The sequence below is a fragment of the Arvicanthis niloticus genome, chromosome 24 (assembly GCF_011762505.2).
Source record: "Arvicanthis niloticus isolate mArvNil1 chromosome 24, mArvNil1.pat.X, whole genome shotgun sequence".
Taxonomy (NCBI): Eukaryota; Metazoa; Chordata; class Mammalia; order Rodentia; family Muridae; genus Arvicanthis; species Arvicanthis niloticus.
In genome coordinates, this window is record NC_133432.1 from 20744733 (window position 1) to 20766566 (window position 21834).

Here is a 21834-nt window from a genome sequence, read left to right on the forward strand (position 1 = left end):
CTCAAGGTATCTAAACCAAGATTATCAGAGTGTGCTCAGCTGTTGTAGGCTATTGTAATCCAAGTCACATGTCAGGGTATATGGCTCAAGATGGCTGCAAAGCTGATAGCCGATTTCTGCTAAAAGTCGGCCCCCAATATATATATATATATATTTTTTTTTTTTGGATCAGAATGTCACACACATTTGCAGAAGTAGCAAGAGTCGGGCTGGAAAAGTGTTCCACAACCAATATATCATTTTCCCCCTCCTTTTGAGACAGGGTCTCATAGAATCTAGACTGGCCTTGAACTCATTACCTAGCCAATGATGACTTTGAACTTCTGATCTTTCTGCCTCAGTTTCTGGGATGCTGGGATGCTACCATGCCTCTTTAGCAGTACGGGGGACTTGAACTCAGGGCTTTATGCATGATAGACAAGCACCCTACCAGGTGGTCTACACAACCCCAGCCTCTTGCATGGTCCCTACAGGGAGGGGCGAGGTATGACTTCGGATGTTGAACACCGCTGCAGATCCATATCTTGGAGGCATTTTATATAGAACTTGGCTTCTCAACTAATCCAAGTTGTTAAAGGAAATAAGAATCTCAGCTGCAAGAATGAGGCAAAGGAAGAGCATCCTTCGGGGTCACGTGGGTGCTGTTTAACAAGCCCCGCCCCCTGCCAAGGATAAAGGGATGTGTCTTTGACTCACTACTCACCATTAATCAACAGCTCAGACATTGTGAGGCTCCCATATTAACTTGATAATTTTTTTCCCCTATCAGAGATAGAATCAACTTTTGGCTAGTAGAAGTTATAACTTCATTTGTTATGGCTGTAAAGTGTTTTATAAGGTCAGTAAGTTGCTCTGTATCTAACCTAACAACTTTATTCTGTTTTCAAAAACTTAAAACTACATTCTTCAGATGCTTTCTGGGTATGTGCATGGTGTGCTGTGTGTGCGTGCGCGTGTGCGTTTTTCGGTTGCTTTCGAAGGGTGTTGGATCCTCTGTAACTGAAGGTTGTGAGTTGCTTGGTAAGGGTACTCACTGGGAATTGAGTCCTATGGAAGAGCAGTCCATCATGGTACAGAAGGCAGGGTAGGAGCATGTGGCAGCTTGCCACGCGGGGCATCCACTGTCGGGAAGTAGAGCTCATTTGCATAAAGCTTCTAGCCCCACCTCCAGTGGCCCACTTCCTCCACCTCCTACAGGTTTCACAACCGCCTAAGCTACGCCACCTGCTGGGAGCTAAGGGTTCAAATACATTAGCCTGTGGGGGCATTTCACAGTCACATGAGTTCTCTGGGACCTTTGATGGCTCAGGCTGAGGGCATAAAAAAAGTAGTCACACTGCCTTAAAGACAGGTCCCTGACTCACGTTAGCATAGGCATATGGGATTTGCTTGAGGCCAGCGTGAGCTCTGCCTTGGCAGATGGGAGCAGGCAGGGGGCCTTCTCTGCTGCAGGGAATATCAAAGTCAGATTAGGTGCATGAACTCTCCTCACTAGATATTTCTATGTTTAAATCTGTTGAGGGAAGAGCTGTCCACAAGCTGGCCAACATTCAGGATACAGGGAGCAGGCTTGGTTCTAGGGGAAAGCTAGAACGTTTGGGGTACAGGGACTCACATCCTATGTGGCTTTGCCTTTGAAATCCAGCCAGTGGGTCTGGGGACATTTGTAAGCACGGGACCTGTGATGAGTTCAAGGCCCTGTCTAGAATCCCACAGTGAGGGTCGTGAGAGGGGGTGGCTCAGAGGTAGAATTCTTATTATGGGTTCGACCTCCAGTATCATTAAAAAAAAAAAAAAAAAAAAAAAAAAGCAAGCTGAGCTGTGGTCGTGCACACCTTTAATCCCAGCACTCAGGGGGCAGAGGTAGGGGCATCTGTGAGTTTGAGGCTAGCCTGATCTATGGAGGGAGTTCCAGGACGGCCAGGACTACAGAGAGAGAGAGAGAGAGAGAGAGAGAGAGAGAGAGAGAGAGAGAGAGAGAGAGTGAGGGAGGGAGGGCGAGAGGGAGGGAGGGAGGGAGGGAGGGAGGGAGGGAGGGAGGGAGGGGAGGGGAGGGGAGGGGAGGGGAGGGGAGGGGAGAGAAAGGGAGAAATAAGGAAATGAATAAATAAAAATAAATTCTAAAAAGAAGTAATTTTTTTTGCAGTGCGAATTTTAATTAAGCTAAAAGAAAAATTTGAGACAAATTAAGTGAAGTCCTAAAGTTTTCGGCTCACTGACCAAGGACTGCCTAGAGTTCCAAGTTCCTATAGATATTAAGCATATCCAATTTAACCAGGACCGGACCCATAAGAACCAGAGCCACCGTGAGGCCCCGGTAGTCTGGAGTAGGACCTGGGCTTGGGCTCCTGGTTGCTGCCCTCAGCCAGTGGCTTCTGTGGCTTCTTGGGAGTTAATGTGACACTGGAGATTTGCCAGGATCCCTGAGCTCCACCTCCATTTGCCCGGTAGGTCAGCTGGGCTTGGCCTGGCTCCAGAAAGCAGGCAACACGCTTCCCCGACTCGCAGTTGGACCGGGCACCGTTGCCAGGGTCCCACACACTTTTCAGGGGGCTGCATGGACTGAGCCAGCTCGATGTGGAAGACCTCCTGGCTGTGGCGGTGTGGTTAATCCACCTTAGCAGCCCCAGTAGTCAGAGCGGAGTCCCTTTGGAATCAGCTCTAAGGAACACGCCAGGAACTCAGGTGAGAGAGCCCAAGAGCTGTGGGAACAGGGATAACCGGCCGTTTCTAAAGACAGAAAGCTGTGTCCTTTTCTTGAGTTCCAGGGAAGCCCGCGGTTGTTCCCTGGTAGTGAAGGTGGGAAATGGTCCAGAGATGTACATCTTACTAACTTCTTGATCTCAGGACTCGAGAATGAACACCACCTCCTCCAGGAAGCCTTCCCAACTCACAAGATACCTGTTCATTCTGCTCTCAAAGCACACCGTCTCCCTGTGTGTTAGTTTGTTCCTTGTATTGTAAATCTTTGAATCCAAAACTCCAAGTCTATACCTTTAGCTTTAGGTTTTAGAATCTTTTGTCGGGGGACCTCCCTTTGGGATCCATTCATCCTTACATAACAGACCCCAGTAGTGTTTGGGGTGACTGTTAGTGACATGGGGGCAAAAGGCCAAGCCCTTTTCTTATTTGGCCAGGCAAATGCCTATTCACATGGGTGTATTAGTGCTGTCTGTCTGTCTGTCTGTCTGTCTGTCTCTGAAAGAAATTTCAACCTGTTCCTCAATGCTAAAACAATACTGAACCAATATGGGACACTGTTAAAAACTGGACATTGTTAGAGCCTCTCTGCTCTAACCTGTAGGTGTTAGTGCATGTTTGTGAAAGGTCTCTTGGCTGGCGCTATGGAATGTTGTCCTTTGAGCTGATCTTGAAATCAGAGCGTGTGTTGCCGTGCACAAGGGACCCTCACAAGATTGAGCCTGTTGCCATTCCCCCATAGAAGGCTGTTTTCCTTGACTTGCTATTGATGTAATAAACACCATTACCAAAAGGAACTTAGAGAGAAAAGGGTTTATTTCAGTTTACAACTGTAGTTGATCATAATGGGAAGTCAATGCAGAAACTCAGGACAGGAACCCGGAGGCAGGAGCTGATGCAGAGGCCATGGAGGGATGCTGTTTACTGGCTTGCTCCCTATGGCTGGCTCAGCCTACTGTCTTATACAACTCAGGGAAACTTGACCAGGAATGGCTCCAACCATAGTGGGCGGGACCTTTCCAAACTAATCATCAAGCAAGCAAAGGCACCACAGGCTTGCCCACAGGCCAACCTGATAGGGTCATTTTCTCAGCTGAAGTTAGCTTTTTTTTTTTTTTTTTTTTTTTTTTTTTTTAAATGACTCTAGCCTGCGTCAAGACCAAAACTAACCAAGGCGGAGGTGTTTGGAGTGAGTCATCAGACTGTCCCCTGACATTCCTGGCCTCCCACACCAGCTGCAGGTAACTCTGTTCCCAGCTGCGTGTGACCTTGGGGCATGCTCGGTCTACAAGTGGTAGATTAACTGAAATGGGGACCCTGTCTATTCGATCCTGGGAATCCATCACCAGTGCTAATGATGTCGCTGTTTGTGGGTCACCTCTCGCCCTCCAGTAGGTAGCCCTAATAAATTCACCAGTTCTCCAAGATAGACTTGGGTGGAATTAACCCTCTGGTCTGGCAGCAGCTTCCTCTTCGGTGTCAATAGAGCTTTGTTCTTGTCAGGTCTGATCTCTGTGAGGGTCACATACTGAGATTCTCACAGTTGCTTTGATTTCAAGTTGGAAACACAACATCCAGCCAGGTCTCCCAATTGGGCCCTGTTTTCTCAATTTATATATATATATGTATGTTTGTGTATATGTATGCGTGTGCACATGTATGTATGTATATGTATGTGTTTGTTTGTGTGTATGTGTGTGCAAGCGTGTGCAAGCATGCATGTGTGTGCATGCATAGAGGCATGTGTCACCCCCTCATTTTTTATTTAGTATCTGCTGTGTGTGAGATGTAAGTCTGTATCTCCCGCATACATGTGGAGGTCAGAAGACAGCTTGAAGCAGTTTTCTTCTTCCACTGTGTGGGTCTCAGGGAAGGGATACAGGTAATCAGTTGATACCTTTACCAGCTGAGATGTCTCACTAGACCCACCCCCTAACCTTGTTTTTTTTTTTTTTTTTTTTTTTTTTTTTTTTTTTTTTTTTTTTTTTTTTTTTTGAGATATAGTCTCTCTGTGAGCAGAAAATCACTAACTGGGCTAGGGGGCTGGTCTGTGAGCTTCAGGGAGTCTCCTGTTTCCACCTCCCCAATCCTGGGACTACCAGCACAAACCAGAATGCCTGGCTTTTTTACATAAGTTCTGGGAATTGAACTCGGACCTTCCTGCTGACAAGGCCAGTGCTTTACTATGTGAGCTGTTTCTCCAGCTCCTGTTTTCTTACTCTTCCACGTCACCTGCTTTTCTTCTTTCTTGGGTTGGAATTCTCTTCTCTTCTTTCTTTCTTTGTTTCTTTCTTTCTTTCTTTCTTTTTTTTTTTTTTTCGAGACAGGGTTTTTCTGTATAGCCCTGTCTGTCCTGGAACTCACTCTGTAGACCAGGCTGGCCTCGAACTCAGAAATCCGCCTGCCTCTGCCTCCCAATGGAATTATTTTTTTATATGAAGTATTCTACCCTTCGTTGAGATTCGTGTCTTTATTCATTTTACTGCTGCTTGGAACCAGGGACACTTGGAGCCTACAAGTCAGAGAAGTAAAGGGCCCTCCACTCTGGGAGGAAGGTTCTGGTTCTTCCTGTTTCCTAAGCTCATCTCTAACTATATTAAACAACAAATCAGGCACCTCACAGTGCAAGTGTTCATCTCCTGCCCACAGATCGCAATGATCCAGGGAGAAGATTCATGGCTTCCTGCTGGCATAATTTCTGGACGTTATTATGCTAGGTGAGTGTCTGTCTCTTGCTTGACTTTGGCTCCTATTGAGCCGGCCTTTACTTCTACATTTCTGTTATCCTAAATGAACCTAAATGAAGCAATTAGGGGGTAAAGGTGAGTGGGAACATGTTTACCCAGGTCCATCACTTGCGTGAGTGCACGCGCGCGCACGCGCGCGTGTTTGTGTGTGTGTGTGCAAGAGGTCAACTGTGGGTGTCATCATGTCACTCCTAAGGTACCATCCACTGTTTTCTTTGAGACAGGGTCTCTCACTGGCTTGGAGCTCATCAAGTAGGCTAGGCTGATTGGGTAGGGGGCTCCAGAGATCCCTCTGTCTCTGCTTTGCAGGCTGTGGGCATACAAATGCCACACCCAGCTTTCTAAATGTAATTTCTAGGGATTGAACTCAGGTCTTCGGGCTTGGGCTGTGGACATTTTTACCCTCTGAGTCATCTCGCTGTCCGGTCCCCTAAGAGAAACAATGTAAAGGAGGAAAGGTTTTGAGTCATCGTACAGAAGGGTTCATTTCATGATGGGTTGGCTCCGTTGCCCTTAGGCTGTGGTAAGGCAGAGAGCATCAGGGTACAGATCATTCAAGGGAATAAAGCTACTCACTTCATGATGTCCTGGAAATGGGAGAGTGAGAAAAGTATAAATTTTAAAACCACGCTCCTACAATGACCTACTTCCTCTAAAAAGATGAGGGTCCTCATAGTCTAACCACTCCCAGGAGCCCCACCTCTGTTTTGAGGATTGCTGTAGATTCATTTTGTTGCTGTGATGCACACGCAATGACCAAAAGCTACTTGGGGGGGAATATTTGATCTTATACCTCCAGCTCACAGTTCATCACTCAAGGAAGCCTAGGCAGGAATCTGAAGGCAAAAGCCTCACAAGCCCATGCTTAGCTAGCTTTTTAAAAATACCATTCTGGACTACCTGCATAGGGATTGTGCTGCCCACAGTGGGCTGGGCCCTCCTACATTTGTTAACAGTCAAGACGATCCCCCACAGACATACCCACAGGCATGTCTCAAATGTACTCAAATCATCTCACTGTAGGAGACTCTAGGCTGCATCGAGTTGGCAATTAAAGCTAGCAGGGGGACCAAGCCTTTAACACATGACTTTTGGGGGGACATATTGAATATAAAACCTGTAACATCACATTTCCAGTGTCCCACTACCATTCTCTTAAGTATTTACTTTTGCATAAGCTAAGTGGGGATGGGTGGCTACATCTGGGGAGGGTGGTTCATATGATCTATCTCAATCCTTTCAAGTCTAGACTCAGCAATCTCATTTCTTTCTGACTTTTATTTTTCCTGTTTCGTTCCCTCTCCTTTACGAACGTTATGCAGCTATTCCTCACGCTCTGCTGAGCTAGGTTCTTGGAGTTCTTTGAGTCCCTGGGAGAAATGAGACTTGGCTGACTTACAATTTGAATATAAACATTTGAACACTTGATCTTCATCTGGTGCTGTTTTGGGAGCCTGTAGAATATTTGGGGTCTATGTTCTAGCTGGTAGATCTAAGCTATTATGAATGGACTTTGAAAGTCATAACCCAGCTCGGCTTCAAAATCCACCAGAATGTGAACAAGCCAGGAGGTCCCATTGCCACGGACCCAAATGCAACACCATGCCGTTCCCTCCATGGTGAGCCAAATATATCCTTCCTTCCTTAAGTATCCTTCTGATAAGTATTTTGTTACTGAGATGATAAAAATAACCAGTATTTCCATGGGTGATACTGAGGAGATACTGATTTTTCTAAGCCTGGTGTTTATAGAATGATCTCTTTCCTCTAGGAATAACATGGTACCATCTTGGAGTAGAGATGAACTTGGCCCAGTAGCCATGTTAACGCTAACCCTAACCCTAACCCTAACCCTAACCCTAACCCTAACCCTAACCCTAACCCATGGCAACTAGAGCAGAATAAGACAATGATAGCCAGGTCTATGGTAACGGAAATGGAGCTGTTGGCAATCCCTAGTAGGTGGAGGGGAGTCATAGAACCATCACCTGGGATTCTAGTCATTCCTTCTTCCTGTCCTCTAGAAGCTGCAAAGAGTCCTGGGAGGTGCTAGACTATACAGGAAGTAGAAAGTTAACCGAGAGGAGGACTTCAGGTTGCAGTATCCATGAGGTCACCATTCATGCTGGGGTGGGAATTTGTAGTGAGTGATTCAGCTGTTTTGGGTCACCCATTGCTTCTGTAAGCAATCCCTCACATGTCTCTGTAAGTTCAGTCTGCTCACTCAGTAAAGTTTGATGAGTTGGACTTTGGTGCCTTACTGGGAGTGATTAGTCATTTGTTCATGGCTTCCTAGGAAAAACAGTGTGTAATACCTGAGAAGGCAAATGAGGTTCTAGTCTCTCTGAGTAGGTGTTGAGCACAATACAACATGGCCCTTGTCTCCTCTGGGTCTCTAGGCTGGGTCTTTTAGCAGTATCTCAGTGGGTCACAGTCACCAGGACTATGGTTCTGTTCATCACAGTAGCATAGAAAAACAGGCAATAAGGAGTGGATATTTTCTTGTTGGCAACAAAAAGCTTTTGTGTGTGTGTGTGTGTATATAGATCAGAAAAGTGTGTCAAATGTCTACTTCTATTACTGTCCACTTATTCCTTTGAGGAAATGTCTCTCTGAATGTGGGGCAGGTGTTTTTCCCCTAGGCTGGGTAACCATAAGACCCAATGATCCCCCTGTCTCTATCCCACTCAGAGCCAGGGATGCCTGGTTTGTAGTCTCGCTTGTTATGTGGGTACTGGGATTTGAACTCCAGCCTTCAGGCTTGCTCAACAAGCACCCTTAACTGCTGAACCATCTCTGCAGTCCCCTCTTACTATCACTGAACAGAAATGAATTTTAAAATATTGGTGACTCTTGGGTTATGGCAGTTTTGGGATCACCTCTCTGTGCTTTTCTAATTTTCTGTGACTTCTGTGTGTCTAGTCATATGTACGTGGACAAGGCTTATGACCGGTGACAATAGAAATCAAGTTCAACCCTTGAGTAAACAAATAGGCTGGTACATTTTATAACACACAGGGGCCTATTAGTTATTTTTCTCATTGCAGTGACCATGTACCTGATAGAAGCTGCTTAAGGGAGGAGGGTTTACTGAGGCTCACAGTTTGAGGGGATACATTCAATCATGGCGGGGAAGGCATGGCGGCAAGAGCTCGAAGGAGCTGGTCACACTGTATCCACAGTCTTCCGGAAGCAGAGAGAGATGGATGCTGGTGCTGAGTTCACTGTCTCTTTTTTATTCAGTCTAGGAATGGTGTGGAATGGTGTGGAATGGTGCTGCCCATATCCAGGATAGGCTTCCTCACCTCAGTTAGCCCCAGCCTCAATTAACCCAGACATGTCCAGACGAGCATCTCCTAGGAGGTTCTAGATCCTATCAAGTGGATAATATTAACTACCACAGAGGGCTCTCTTGTTCGGGGAAAGGGAGTGGGTCTTGATGCATCTTACAGGCCTGAAACCTTTCTCTGTTTAAGGCTCCCTGTGTGGTTTTTATGCCATGGTGAGGAAGAGCTATCTGGCTCGGTGGGCTGTTCATGCCACTCCTGGGGCTGACCTCTGCTCAGCATTCATCTGTCCCTCCAATCTCACCGTCATTTTGTAGCTGTCTTCATGGTGGGTTTTCTGCATATGCATCCAGGATCCTGGGGTTGCAGACATGCGTCAGATGTCAGATAAACTCTCTCTGAGCCTCATCTTGTGTACATCCCACTGGCTCCCTGACAGATGTGTTTCCTCGGAGGCCAACAGCAGTGGCATTATTGTTGACTTTGGCATCTTCTTAGGCTCAGATAAAAATATATCAAGCCATGAAACATCAAAAGATGGCCTTGCCGGGTGACAGCAACCGGATTTAGGGAAAGGACACTGCCGTTCATAAGTTATCCAGAGCTCTGTGCTGGCAGGATTTCCAGTCAGAGAGGCAGGCTGTACACCCAGCTGTGTTGGGGCCAGAGGTTATGCAGATGGGGTGAAGTGGTGTATCAAGCCATTTATTTTTTCATTTGGGGGGTTCCTCTCTGGGATTTTTGCATTACCCAGAAAGTATCATGGCAGCCCAGCTCCTATGTAATCATCCCTCTGTGTCTGAATTTAGGGGGAGCTTCTGTTGCATGGTATTATCTTCTGAGCCATACAGCCTCCAGCTTCAGGGCATCAGCTGTGTCTCACCAGGAGTGAGCCTGAGGACTCTTGACAGTCCCTCAGAGGAAGGGCATGGGGAGCGTCACTAGACCCCCACCTGAGACTCACCCATTCCTTTCAGCCATTTTATTTGTATGCTATGGCTGAAACTTTTCTTAATTGCTTGTTGGGGAATGGTCCTGGGAAGAGCTACAGTATATGGGCTGAAGAAGACTAGAGGGGGATTCACTATGTGTAGCTGTGGGGGAGCCTTCATTGATGCTGGGTGAAGACTTTCTGGTGTGGCTACTTTGGGGGGTCATGCAAGTTCCTGTCAGAAACTTCTCGTTCACCCATGCTTTTTAAGTAAACCCCATAAGCTCAGTGGTTCCCCCCCTACCCCCAAGGGGTACTTCAGTGTAACTGTACTTTGGTTTGTCTTTGGAGCCTTCCAAGAAAGGTTCTCCACCAGGGAAGGGATTTTCACAATAGCTTCTCAGGCTCAGAGTTCCTATCCTGTGGGGTTAAACTTTATGAATGGCATCTTTGTCCTTTATGACCTCAGTTCATGTTTTAGGGGGGTATCACGCCCTTCCGTGGGTTGCCATTTCCCACCAGCCCAGGGAATCTGGTGAAGGGAAGGAGGAAATAAAATGTGTAACTGGACAGGTGATGGTTGTGGACGCAAATGGTTTGTTATTTCTGCTACTTGCAAATAATTTAGAACCTTGAACTTAAGAATCAGGATGCTGAATCCAGAGCCACAGAGATTCCGGGGGAAGGGGGGGAGGGGAAGCTTTCTGTCTCAACACAAGGAAAGCCATAACCCTCTGTGGAGACATCTCCCAAAACCACCTCCACAGATCACTGTAGTCGTGATGGGTTACCACAGTAAGACCCAGGAGCTGCCTAGGTGTGGGGATACATGCCTGCAATCCAGCACTTAGGAGCTGAGCTAAGAGAGTTACTCCAGGTTTCCCTAGCGCAGCTCTCTGTGTCCTGGGTAGCAAGCTCCCTGTCGCAGGGCTATAGGGTATGCACGTACTTTGATTCACAGGTAGGGGGTTGGGGTTGGGGGTGGGGGGCAATTCACAAACTTCTCATTTATGCCAGAGAGTGAGCTTTTTTAGCTTGTTAATATAGAAGCATGTCCACTGCTTTTGGGGGGTGTGGTGGGGGAAGGGAGAAGTGTGTCTGTATCTATCCCAGGCTGACCTTGGACTAACTGTTCTCCTGGTTTAGCCTTCTGAATGCTTGGATTACAGTGTAAGCCTTTCTACCTGGGTATCAGTTCATGTTAATCAAAATTTGCTGGGGCCAGTGCCATGGCTCAGTTGGGTAGAGTGCTTGCTGCAAAGGCTTGACAACCTGAGTTTGATCCCCAGAGCCCATTTCACAATAGAAAGAGAGAAACAATTCTACAAAATTGTCTTCCGGCCTCCACTCACATAGTAGCATGTGTGCACCAATAGCATGTGCGTGCACATGTGCATGTGCACACACACACACACACACACACACACACACACGTGTATGCACATACACACAAGCACACACACACATAATAGTAATAGATTAAAAAAAATTTTAACCTTGTGAGCCAGCCCTGTTTAGATAAGCTAAGTGTACCAAGGTGAGAGGCTTATCTTTCTTATGGAGGGAGACATTTGTCTCTTATGGAGAAATGCCTGCCTCTTATAGAGTGGGAGACAGCTTCTGGGAGAAAAATAAGATGCCTACCCAGCGGGCTGGCAGCTGTAAGAGGAGTAGATCCTTTTCTCTGCTCAGGGAACGGAGAAGAAAGGGTTTCAGAGAAACGGATCTTTGGGACGGTTCCCAGTGAACACATCTGTGCAGGGCACTGGTAGATAATTAGGCGTTTACCAGGGGCCGAGGATGGTTACCCCGGAGCTGGCAGAACATGCCGAGGCCAGATTGTGTGAAGCTAGCTAGCTAGCCTCTTCCGGGCGTCGACAGTGCTTCTATGTGTCTGGAACTATTTTTGTCAGCTAGGAGCTGGAAGGAGGAGACGTGGTGAAAGGTAATTTCCTGCCAGTGGTTCATAAAGAGCCTTCAAGCCAGACTACAGGGTTTGACTTTCCTCTGAAATGGTGATGGGGTGGGGTGGGGGGGCACACATAATTTCTCTTTTAGGAAGAGAATTGTTATCTAATTGTTTTCCAATTACAATCTCCCTTACATTTTATCTGCTGTTCAGGCCGACTTGTGGCCCATTAGGTCCCTCATATAGTTGAAGGATATTTTTCAAAGGTCTCTTTCTCACTGGGACAGGACCCAGATGAGCCCTGCAATGACTTTTCTCTCCTCCCATGAGACACAGACTGTCATAATGTAACCCGGCTTCCCTCTCCAGTCTGACCAGTAACATATTTCCTCTCTGACTGCAATCATCCTGTCTTCCATTCCTTGCTTTGCCTGGGAGCCTCAGACCCCCAACTTTGTATGTCAGCCGCAGAGGCTTCCGTTCAGCTCAGCACATCACTCTCTAGGTCCGAGCATCACCTTCTACTGCAGGGTCCCCTCTGACCTGAGGCAGCTGATGTCTGTGAGGAGAACCTGAGACCTCCCTGTGTGTTTCTTGTCTCATATATCTGCCTTTATTGTAACTGTTTTTTGTTTGTTTGTTTGTTTGTTTCTTAGACAGGGTTTCTCTGTGTAGCCCTCTCTGTCTGTCCTGGAACTCGCTCTATAGACCAGGCTGGGCTGGGACTGAGATCTGCCTGCCTCTGCCTCCTGGGTGCTGGAATTAAAGTTGTGTGCCACAACTGCCTGGCCCAACTAATTATTTTTATTCCGTGTGTGTGTGTGTGTGTGTGTGTGTGTGTGTGGTCTGCATACGTGTGAAGATGTGTTTCCATGTGGGGGCACATTTAAGGGTAGCAGTGGTCTCAGAAAGTGTAAAGGTATTGTATAGGTTAGTTCCTGTATTAGGGGTCTCTAGAAGAACAGAGCACATAGAAGTTTATATGTGATAATACACACTACATAGTGTAATAATAAATGTTGTTATAAAATGTTCACAGGAACATTCATTGGATTGGCTTACATAATTGCAGACAGAAGAGTCCCACAGTGGCCATCTGCATACTGGATGGTCAAAGAACCCAGTAGCTGGAAGCATCAGTAACACCCACTGATGAAATTCCTCAAGCCAGCATCACCAGCTTCCTGTAGGCTGGACCAATGATACAGCCCTAGTCTGAGACTGGCTTCTTGGGGAGTGTCTGTGGGCCATCAAAGACTGAAGCACTGGAGTCTGTTGTTCACAGGTGATGGCAGCTGCAGTAGACAGATGAAGAGGAAGAACAGAGCTACATGCTTGGCTAGCTTCCTTTCTTCTGCCCCCCCCCCATCCTAATTCCCAGGCTATTGGAGAATGTATCTGACACACTATCAGGTCTAGTCTTCCTCTTATTCACTCTCCCACATGCCAATCATTCCTGGAAACGCCCTCTCGGACACTCCTAGAAGTGTGTCTTACTAATTTCCTCCGCATTCCCTCAGCATCTCTCAATCTGGTCAAACTGCCAGTGGAGATGACCCAGCATAGTTCTCAGGAGGGAATTGGTAGAGAATGAATCTGGCCTCACCCCTAGCTCTGACATCCTGTTCAGCATTGTGATCTCATGTTCCTTAAGCTCCGTCATATTCCCAACCACCTTACCCATCAGCCCTCAGACTGGACTATGACTGAGGTCCCCCAAACTTGGACTTTCAGATTCAAAAACCTTGAGCTGAACCTCTTATTTTTAAAATAAAGCTACCAACCTAGGTACTTTGTTACAGTAACGACAAATAGGCTCGTTACTTCTCCTCAGTGTGTAGAAAGATGGCCGAGGCCACTGTAGACCTTGCCTTAGAGAAGTTTCTCCAGTGTGGGCCCCATGCTCTTCTATTTCCAAAGTGACTGATTTGTTTGCCTGTATCTGTATCTGTATCTGTATCTGTATCTGTATCTGTATCTGTATCTGTATCTGTATCTGTATCTGTATCTCTGTATCTGTATCTGTATCATCTGTGTCTGTATCTGTATCTGCATCTGCATCTGCACCTGCACCTGTATCTGTATCTATCTTTGCCTATACCTAAAATCTATATCTATCTATAGCATATATCTGTAATGTCTATCTATATCATGTCTGTAATGCATCTATAATCTATGATATATGATATCTATCTATCTATCTATCTATCTATCTATAATCTATGCCTATACCTATAATTTATATCTATGATATATAATCTATAACTAAAATCTATCATCTATATCTATATATCTTTGCCTATACCTATAATCTATATTTATCAATATCACATATCTGTAATATATCTATAACCTATACCTATACCTTTAATCTATCTCCCTGTCTGTCTGTCTGTCTGTCTGTCTGTCTGTCTGTCTGTCTGTCTGTCAGAATAGAGACCCCATGTGGGATACACGAAGAGATGAGTTCAGTTCTTCAAATTCCCTCCCGGCTACACTGTCCAGCTTCTGAAATATCAGTACAGTGTGTTACTGTTGACCTGACACACTGAACCAAAGCTCAGTAACGTACACGACAATTGTGTATACCTCACAGTGATCGTCTTTCTCTGTTGGAGTGGCATTCAGGCCAATTCTCAAATTTCCCTCTTGCCTCTTTTTTTTTTTTTTTTTTCCTTGAATACATCAGACTTAAAATTGGGCCAGGAATATTTTTCTTTCTTGATGCCTATAAATTTGATATCATAAATGATAAATAGATAACATGGAATTGTGCCAGCAGCCTCCTATGTGAAGGGTGAGCTCAGATTTTCTCTTTCTTTCTTTCTTTTTACTCTCTTATAATTTCATTTAATTGGTAAATGTTAACATACTCCAAGACGTGTACTTTGAGCCAGAACGTTCTGACTGAGGCTTAATCGTGACTATTAGAACATTCCAATTTGGGATTTCCAAGGAAAAAAAATTCTTGTCCAGTCAGGGAAACAAAAACCACACTAGATGTTTCAAACAGATGGCATTTAACACATGGGATTGGTTGCACAGAAATTGGAAAGTTGAACTTGCTCAGGAATTAGTGACGGCAAGAAGAGCTACTGGCCTAGGAATGGAGGAACCAAAGGCAAATGGTAATCTTACCTGGCCAGAGAAGGGCTTAAGGGTTGTTAGTCAGATCTCTGAGGAGGGTTCCAACCCAGGGCTTCATCAATGACTGTCACTTCACTCCCTGAGGGTTATGGCTCTGATGTGCAGTTTTCTCTGAAATGGGGCAGACCAGTCCTTTTTCTCTCTAAAGGATACAGCAAGGTTGCCGTTAGCAGTTATCAAAGGATGCTGTGGGGTTGAGTATATGGCTAAAGGGCTTGCTGCTCCAGCATGAGGACCTGAGTTTGAATCCCCAGCAGCTATGTTAAAAAAAAAAAAAAAGTCTACTATGGTGGAACATGGCTTTAACGCCAGTGCTGAAGAGGCAGAAACAGATGGATCTTGGGTGCTCAGTGGATGCAAACCAAAACATGAGCTTCAGGTTCAGTGAGGGACCCTGTCTGAATGGGAAAGGTGGATTGAGGTGGAGAGATAGCTTGGGTGTTAAGACAAGGGTGGAGAGGGCAGGCAGTCTTCCCTGTCAATCACTAGGGAAAGGACACATTATCATCAGTCTCTTTTCTTTAGTCCTTCTTCCGTCCGTCCGTCCGTCCCTCCCTCCCTCTCTCCTTCCTCCTCTATCTTTCTTCCCTCCTCCCCTCTTTCTCTTCCTCCTTTTTGCTTCCTCCTTCCTTCCTTTCCTTCTTTCTTTCCTACTTTCCTTCCCTCCCTCTCTCTTTCTTTTTCCCCTCCCATTCTTCCTTCCTCCCTCCCTTTCTTCTCTCTTTCTCTCTCTCTCTCTCTCTCTCTCTTTCATCTTACTATGTAGCCCAGGCTATCCTGGGAACTCATTTCTCCTGCCTTCACCTTCTAAGTGCTGCGATTGTAGTTCTGGACCACCTGGCAGGCTTGCTTTGAGGAAGAGGTGACACAAAAATCTTCTGGAGAGACACAGGGCAAGGAAGTGCACAGAACTTGGGTCCAAGAGGGTGACATGAGAGTCTCTGTGGAACAAGCTCCGAGTGTGTTGTGGAGGAGTGCTGTGGCCAGCACCTGTGCATGTGAGGGTGGTGGCACTGCAGATAGCTGGCAGTGGGTGACAGAGTTTCAGGGAGTCCGCCTAAGTTCCAGGTGAAGCCCAAAGAGTGACTCTCTCTTTGGCCCCCTGGGCCAGATGCAGGGATTATTGTTCAGGGCAGAGGTGGGAATTGGGAATCCATTGTCCATCTCTCACTTTTCCTTGTCTCCTTAAAGGCCTGTGTGCTGTTTCAATCATCTTGGGTTTGGTGGTTAAGCTCAGTGCTGCAATAATTGGACGAGCTTTTGAAAAGTCCCCGGCTCTTCTTTCCATATAGAGCATCGTTGGCTTGATTTGACCTTGTCATTTTGGGGGTCATAAAGGCAGGTTTAGGAAGACAGGAGGGTCCCACACCTGACTGTAGCATCCTAGGGAGGGATCTGAGGCTCCTTCTTCATACCCAAAATCTTAGCCTGCACTCGGACATGTACACCGGAGGCTGTTAGATACTGAACGCTGATTGGTTGAGTTTATTTTGTGTTCCTACCAGGGGGAATGGGATTAAAAATCTCAGGCCAGGGCTGGGAAGATGATTTCATTGGTATAGTACCTGCCATCTAAGCACTAGGACCTGAGTTTGAATCCCAAGCACCCATATAAAAAGCCAAGCATGGTGGCATGTGCTTGTAACTCCAGAACAGGGGATTCGGGGGAGGGAAGATCAGCGGAACAGGTAGTGGGGTTCATGGGTAGGCAGACTAGCCAAATAGTTAAGCTCCAGGTCAATGAGATACCCTGCCTTAGAAAAGAAGGTGGAGCCGGGCGGTGGTGGCGCACGCCTTTAATCCCAGCACTTGGGAGGCAGAGGCAGGTGGATTTCTGAGTTCGAGGCCAGCCTGGTCTACAAAGTGAGTTCCAGGACAGCCAGGACTACACAGAGAAACCCTGTCTCAAAAAACCAAAAAAAAAAAAAAAAAAAAAAAAAAAAAAAAAAAAAAAAAAAAAAAAAAAAAAAAAAAGAAAAGAAAAGAAAAAAAAGAAAAGGTGGAGGGAAGACATAGGATCTGGAGCCCTTACCTCTGCATGCATCCATTATCCAGCATGCATCAGCCCCCTCCATACATATATTCACAAAGTGCCGGGTAAGGTGCCACTAAACGTACTTTCTAAAGAAACAGAGGTTGAGGTATGGAGCCGCCATGGAGAAGACTACAGAGAGGCCAGTGGCTGCCTTAGCAAGAGCAGGGGAAAAGGCATCGTGTCAAAGGGTCTCCGCTGTGATAGTCTCAACAATTACAATAGTTCCTGGAGCGGGAAAGTTGGCTGGGCAGCTAAGTGTGCTTTCTGCTCCTCTGGCAGCCCCAGCACCCACCTTGGAAAGGACTCACAACTTCCTGGAACTCTAGTTCCAAGGGATCCAGCACCCCCATCCGGCCTTTGCTGGTACTACACACACTTTCACACACGCATGCACGTGTGCACACACACACATACCTGCACACATTCACATAAAATAAAAATAGAAGCAATCTTTTTTTTTTTTTTTTTTAAAGTTAAGATGGTCTTCAATGAGGTCTGTGCTCTTTCAGAAGCAGCAGGGAGGGTCTCAGGAACTCAGCAGAAATTCCATACAATGTGTTCCTTTTCTCACATCTGTGGGCATCTAACTCTTGGCTACTACCCTCTTAACCATGCTTGGTGTCACTGATTTTCTTGGTCACATTACTATAAGCTATAGGTGTAGGGGACATAAGCCTGGTATTGGAAGGTGGTGGGGAGACACGTTGTGTATGCGAGTGGATGTGTGTGTGTATACTCAAGTAGGCATGTATGTCTATGAGTTTGTGTGTGTGTGTCTGTGTGTGATTAGACCTGTATGTGTACATAGGCACATCTACATGGACTGGTGTGTGTGATTACAGGTATCTTTTTTGGTTAAGATCCCAGCCTTTAACAGATGAGCCATCTCTCTGGCCCCATATAGGTGTCTGTACACGTGTGTGTGTGTGTGTGTGTGTGTGTGTGTGTGTGTACACAGGCAGGCAAGTGTATGCAAGGGCAGGCTTGTGTATGAATGTGCACATTCTATGGCCGTGCTCAAACAACCCTCTCAGAACAGAAACTCCCTCCCACTCTCCCAGACCAGCGTCCTGTCCAGGCTCATGTGGGGACAGGGTGCCCTTGATGCTACCTGCCTGCCCCCCCTCAAGTGCAGCCCTTCTCCCTGGCCAAAGAGAACAGCAGGCAGGACATTTTGGTACTCACTGGTGTGGGCTGTGCTTGGTACCGTGGTCCAGTTTCCCAACCTCAGATCCCAAGAGACCCTGCATGAACAGCCCCATTTCCTGTCCTCCTGGCTCCATCTCCTCATTGGAACTAGCAATCTGCAGGAAGCTTTTTTCCAGCAGCCGGAGAGCAGCAGCCAGGAGCAGCCACAGCAGCAGCCCGAGTAGCAGCAGCAGCAGCAGCAGCAGGCAGCAGCACCCTTCAAATTGGGTCTCTAGCCCTTTAAATCTGCTCAGTTACCAAAAAAGAAGAGGCATCAGACCCTGTTAATTAAAGCTCGCCCTGGCCCATCAGGCTGAGGAGCTGCAGTGCTCTGTTCCTTCAGATGGCTTAGCGACTCTCCCCCAACTCCACAGCCATGGATCTTGGAGCACTTCTCCCGAGATCAGCAGGAGGTATGGTCCTTTCCGCTGGCTCCTGTGGCTCTAAATCAATAAGACACTAACTGCATGGACGCTGCCTGGCCCCCCTGGCTTCCCTCTTTCCCTCTTCTTCCTCTCCGGTCCCCCCCAGCTCAGGATCTAGTTGAGACAAATCAAGTCTTGATTCCCTGGGCTTTGGAGGGAAGGAAGGGGAGGGAAGGGATGCTTTGGAGGGTGGTCCTCATTTGTTTGTTTTGGCCATGGCTTCACCTAAGCTGCTCAGGTGGTCTGCAGAAGTGGGGAAAACATCTTTAGTTCTGCTCTGGCTTGTGCAAAGAAACATGTTCTCCTGGCTGGGTCCCTTGACCCTTGATGATCATGAAAAAAGGATGTTACCCTGGACTCAGTTTGCTTTTCTGAAAGAAACCCATGACCTGTCATTCAGACGGAAGATGGCTGTGCAACTTTCTCTCCAGAAATTGTCCCAGAGGTGCTCCACATCAACACCTGTCCCCATATCCTAGACTCTGAATGGTGCCAGGTTTAAAAAAGAAAAAAAAAAAAAAAAAAAAAAAAAAAAAAAGCTTGCTGTCTGTTCTCAAAGATCCTTCACCCCTTCCCTCCTGCCTTTTGAGGAAACTCACTTCTAGCCCAGTCTGAGGCTCTCTTCTAAAGGCTTGTTTTGATTTAGGAATCTGCTGGAGCCTGGCAGAGAGAAAAAGAGCAAGGGAGAGCGAGGGAGAGCGAGGGAGAGCGAGGGAGAAAGAAGATTTATTTTCTTTTCACATTGCACTTGTAAATTGTACACAGGCCTAGAGCACGTATCCATCTACAAATTCTACATTGATCTGTTTCCACCCCCACAGCCTCCCTCTGGGGCGAACCTCTCCTCTCAGCCTAGACCCAAGGAGAAGGTTTCCTTTCAGTCAGCTTCCATCTCTCCATAGATGACCCTGAAAGCCAGTTTCCTGAAGATGGTCGCTTCTATATTCTGACTACCGGGTCCCTGGATCCACTTGGCTTCGGGGCAGGGTTTCCCATGGCTGTTAACTTCTCATCAGGGAGACTCATCTAGGAAGAAAACCACCTTTGCTGATTTCTCCCAGTGACTTCTTTTTAAACCTCCTGGGTAAGGAGCATCACTTCTAACTCATAAGGAGGGAGGTGAGCTGCAACCCAGTTATGCCAGTAGGGAGGTCCCCCCACCCCCCAATTGTTAGCACAACAGAGGTCCAAAATATTTGTTTGAACAGTAGTTCCAATCTCTTCGTCAAGGTTGGGCATTTCCTCTGGGTTAAGCATCTGTTTCCCACACACCGTAGGTCCGTTGCAATCCATATTAGTAGAAAAACAAACTTCCTCTATAGCACTGAAACTCTCTGGTTAGGGGAGACTGCTCAAAGCCCTAGAGTGCAGCACATGAGTCTCTGTGACTACTGGTGGATGTGTGTGGCAATTTGAAGATCCCCCCACCACCAAAAAAAAAAAAAAAACCGGGGAATAATTGTTCTCTGGGAAAAAAAACAAAAAACAAAAACCTCAGTGGCAGAGGGCTTCATCATGCAAGATGGAGAAGCAGAGCGTGGGAAGCAGGGCATGGTGGCTTTGCCCAAGGCTGTGCTTGCAATTCCTCTGCGAACAGCTTCCCTGGGGACTGCAAACAGGACTGTGGCCATTGTCACCAGGATGAGTCCTTAGCACGCACAGCTGGAGGGTTCAGAGGTGAAGGTCCATGAGGGGGCTCCACACAATATCTCTTTCTCCTGTCCTTCCCAAAGATGGAGGTCCCCGCTGCTCTGTGTGTCGTTGTCCAACCATCAACAACCCCCTCCCAGGGACTGTTTGAGGTTTTGACAAGAGAGGCCTGGGATGGGTGGCTATCACAAATGGCATGTTTGTCCTGGCAGGGACCTAAGAACAAAAAGGAAATCAGAGGACTGTTGTTTATCCTTAACTGTTACTTGCAAGTTAATGGTGTGTGTGTTTTCAATTTACTGGTATCTGCTGGCCTTCAAGTCGAGTAAAACTTCCAGTGGGGTTTGTCCAGATCTGGCAACATGGCAATATGGCTTTTGATCTTTTAGTAGTCTTTTTATCTTCTTTTAGCACAGTGGTACTTAACCTGTGGGTTGGGACCCTTGGCTGGGGGATGTAGGTGTCAAACAACTTTTTACAAGGGTCATCCAAGACCGTCGGAAAACACAGATATTATATTATGATTTCTAATAGTAGCGAAATTACAGTTAGGAAGCAGCAACAAAATGATTTTATGGTCGGGGTTGGGGGGGTCACCACAACCCAAGGAACTGCATGAAATGGTTGCAGCATCAGGAAAGTTGAGAACCACTGCTTTAGTGGGTGTGTGCAGGTGTATGTTGTCAGCGTATGCATAAAGGTCAGAGGTCAATCTCTGGAATGCTGCCCACCTCCTTTGAGATAGGGTCTTCCACTGGCCTGGACTTGACCAACGAGGCTGTGCTAGCTGGCTAGTGGGTCTCCCGGATCCTCCAGTCTCTCTATCCGCAGGACCAGGAGTACTAGTGCACAGTCCCAGGCCTGGCATTTTTATGTGGGTTTGGGGGATACAACTCAGGTTCTTTGAGCTCTCTGGTTAAGAATGATCTAATCTCCCTTCCTTCATTTCCTCAGTGTTAGCGTTACAGGGGTGTGCAACCACACCAGGCTCATGGAGTGCTGGGAATTGAACTTGGGCTCGGTGCATTCTAGACACTAGCTTTCCCAGCTGAGCCACATCCCCTCTTCCTTCTTTTCTTTTCTTTTCTTTCTTTCTTTCTTTCTTTCTTTCTTTCTTTCTTTCTTTCTTTCCTTCCTTCTTTTTTTTTGAGACAGAGCATTTGCTCAGGCTGATCTCAAACTCATGGTGATCCCCATGCCTCCCATGTGCTAAGACGACAGACCAGCAAGCTCCACCATCTGTAACCATTAGTATTCACTACGTGACCCGAGGGGGAGCTCAGATTATTGAGGTGTTGGGGACGATAGACTGCAACCTCAGTGTGTGGCCTGGCGGGTGATCTGTTATCTGTGCTAGGTTAAAGTTGTCAGGGTTGAATGAGATAATGCAGCTGAAGTTCGTGTATGTCGTAGGTACAAGGAAAGACCACTTCCTAGCTCGGATGCTATCAATTAAGTACACATTGACGCAAGGATGCAGCCATTTAGATAACTACAGTGGGTCCTCCCCTGACTGCTGGACCGTGCCTTTTCAAAAGGCAAGGGTGACCTCTCCTATGCTGTTCTGTCATTACCTTCTCAAAGGATGGAGCAGGACCTAGGCAGGCATTTCTGCCCCATAAAAGTTAATTGAACAAATACATGATGTTCTGTGGACATTTAACCATCAATATGGGTGATTTTTAATGACTGGGCACCACTGTTTCTTACTCAGTTTACTGAAGGAATGCAGGTGAGCCAGAGAGACAGAAGAATCCCACAACGATAATAAGTGTGAGCTATCAAGCATATCCATTGGTGGAGAAATTTGAATTG

The 21834-nt window shown here is 46.7% G+C and overlaps 1 protein-coding gene across 8 annotated transcripts in view; it reads left to right on the plus strand.

Annotated features, from left to right (window-relative positions):
* Positions 1-2454: 2454 nt before the first annotated feature.
* Positions 2455-21834, plus strand: part of Caln1 (calneuron 1) — a 474231-nt gene continuing 454851 nt past the window's right edge. For 2 of the 8 annotated variants that reach the window (XM_076923054.1, XM_076923058.1), the window contains exons 1-2: positions 2484-2685; positions 3848-3941. The gene's annotated coding sequence lies outside the window, so the exon portion shown is untranslated. Of the gene's footprint in view, positions 2686-3847; positions 3942-5349; positions 5418-18105; positions 18358-21834 lie in introns of those variants that run through there. The other 6 variants (XM_076923053.1, XM_076923057.1, XM_076923055.1 and 3 more) reach the window with 4 other exon arrangements.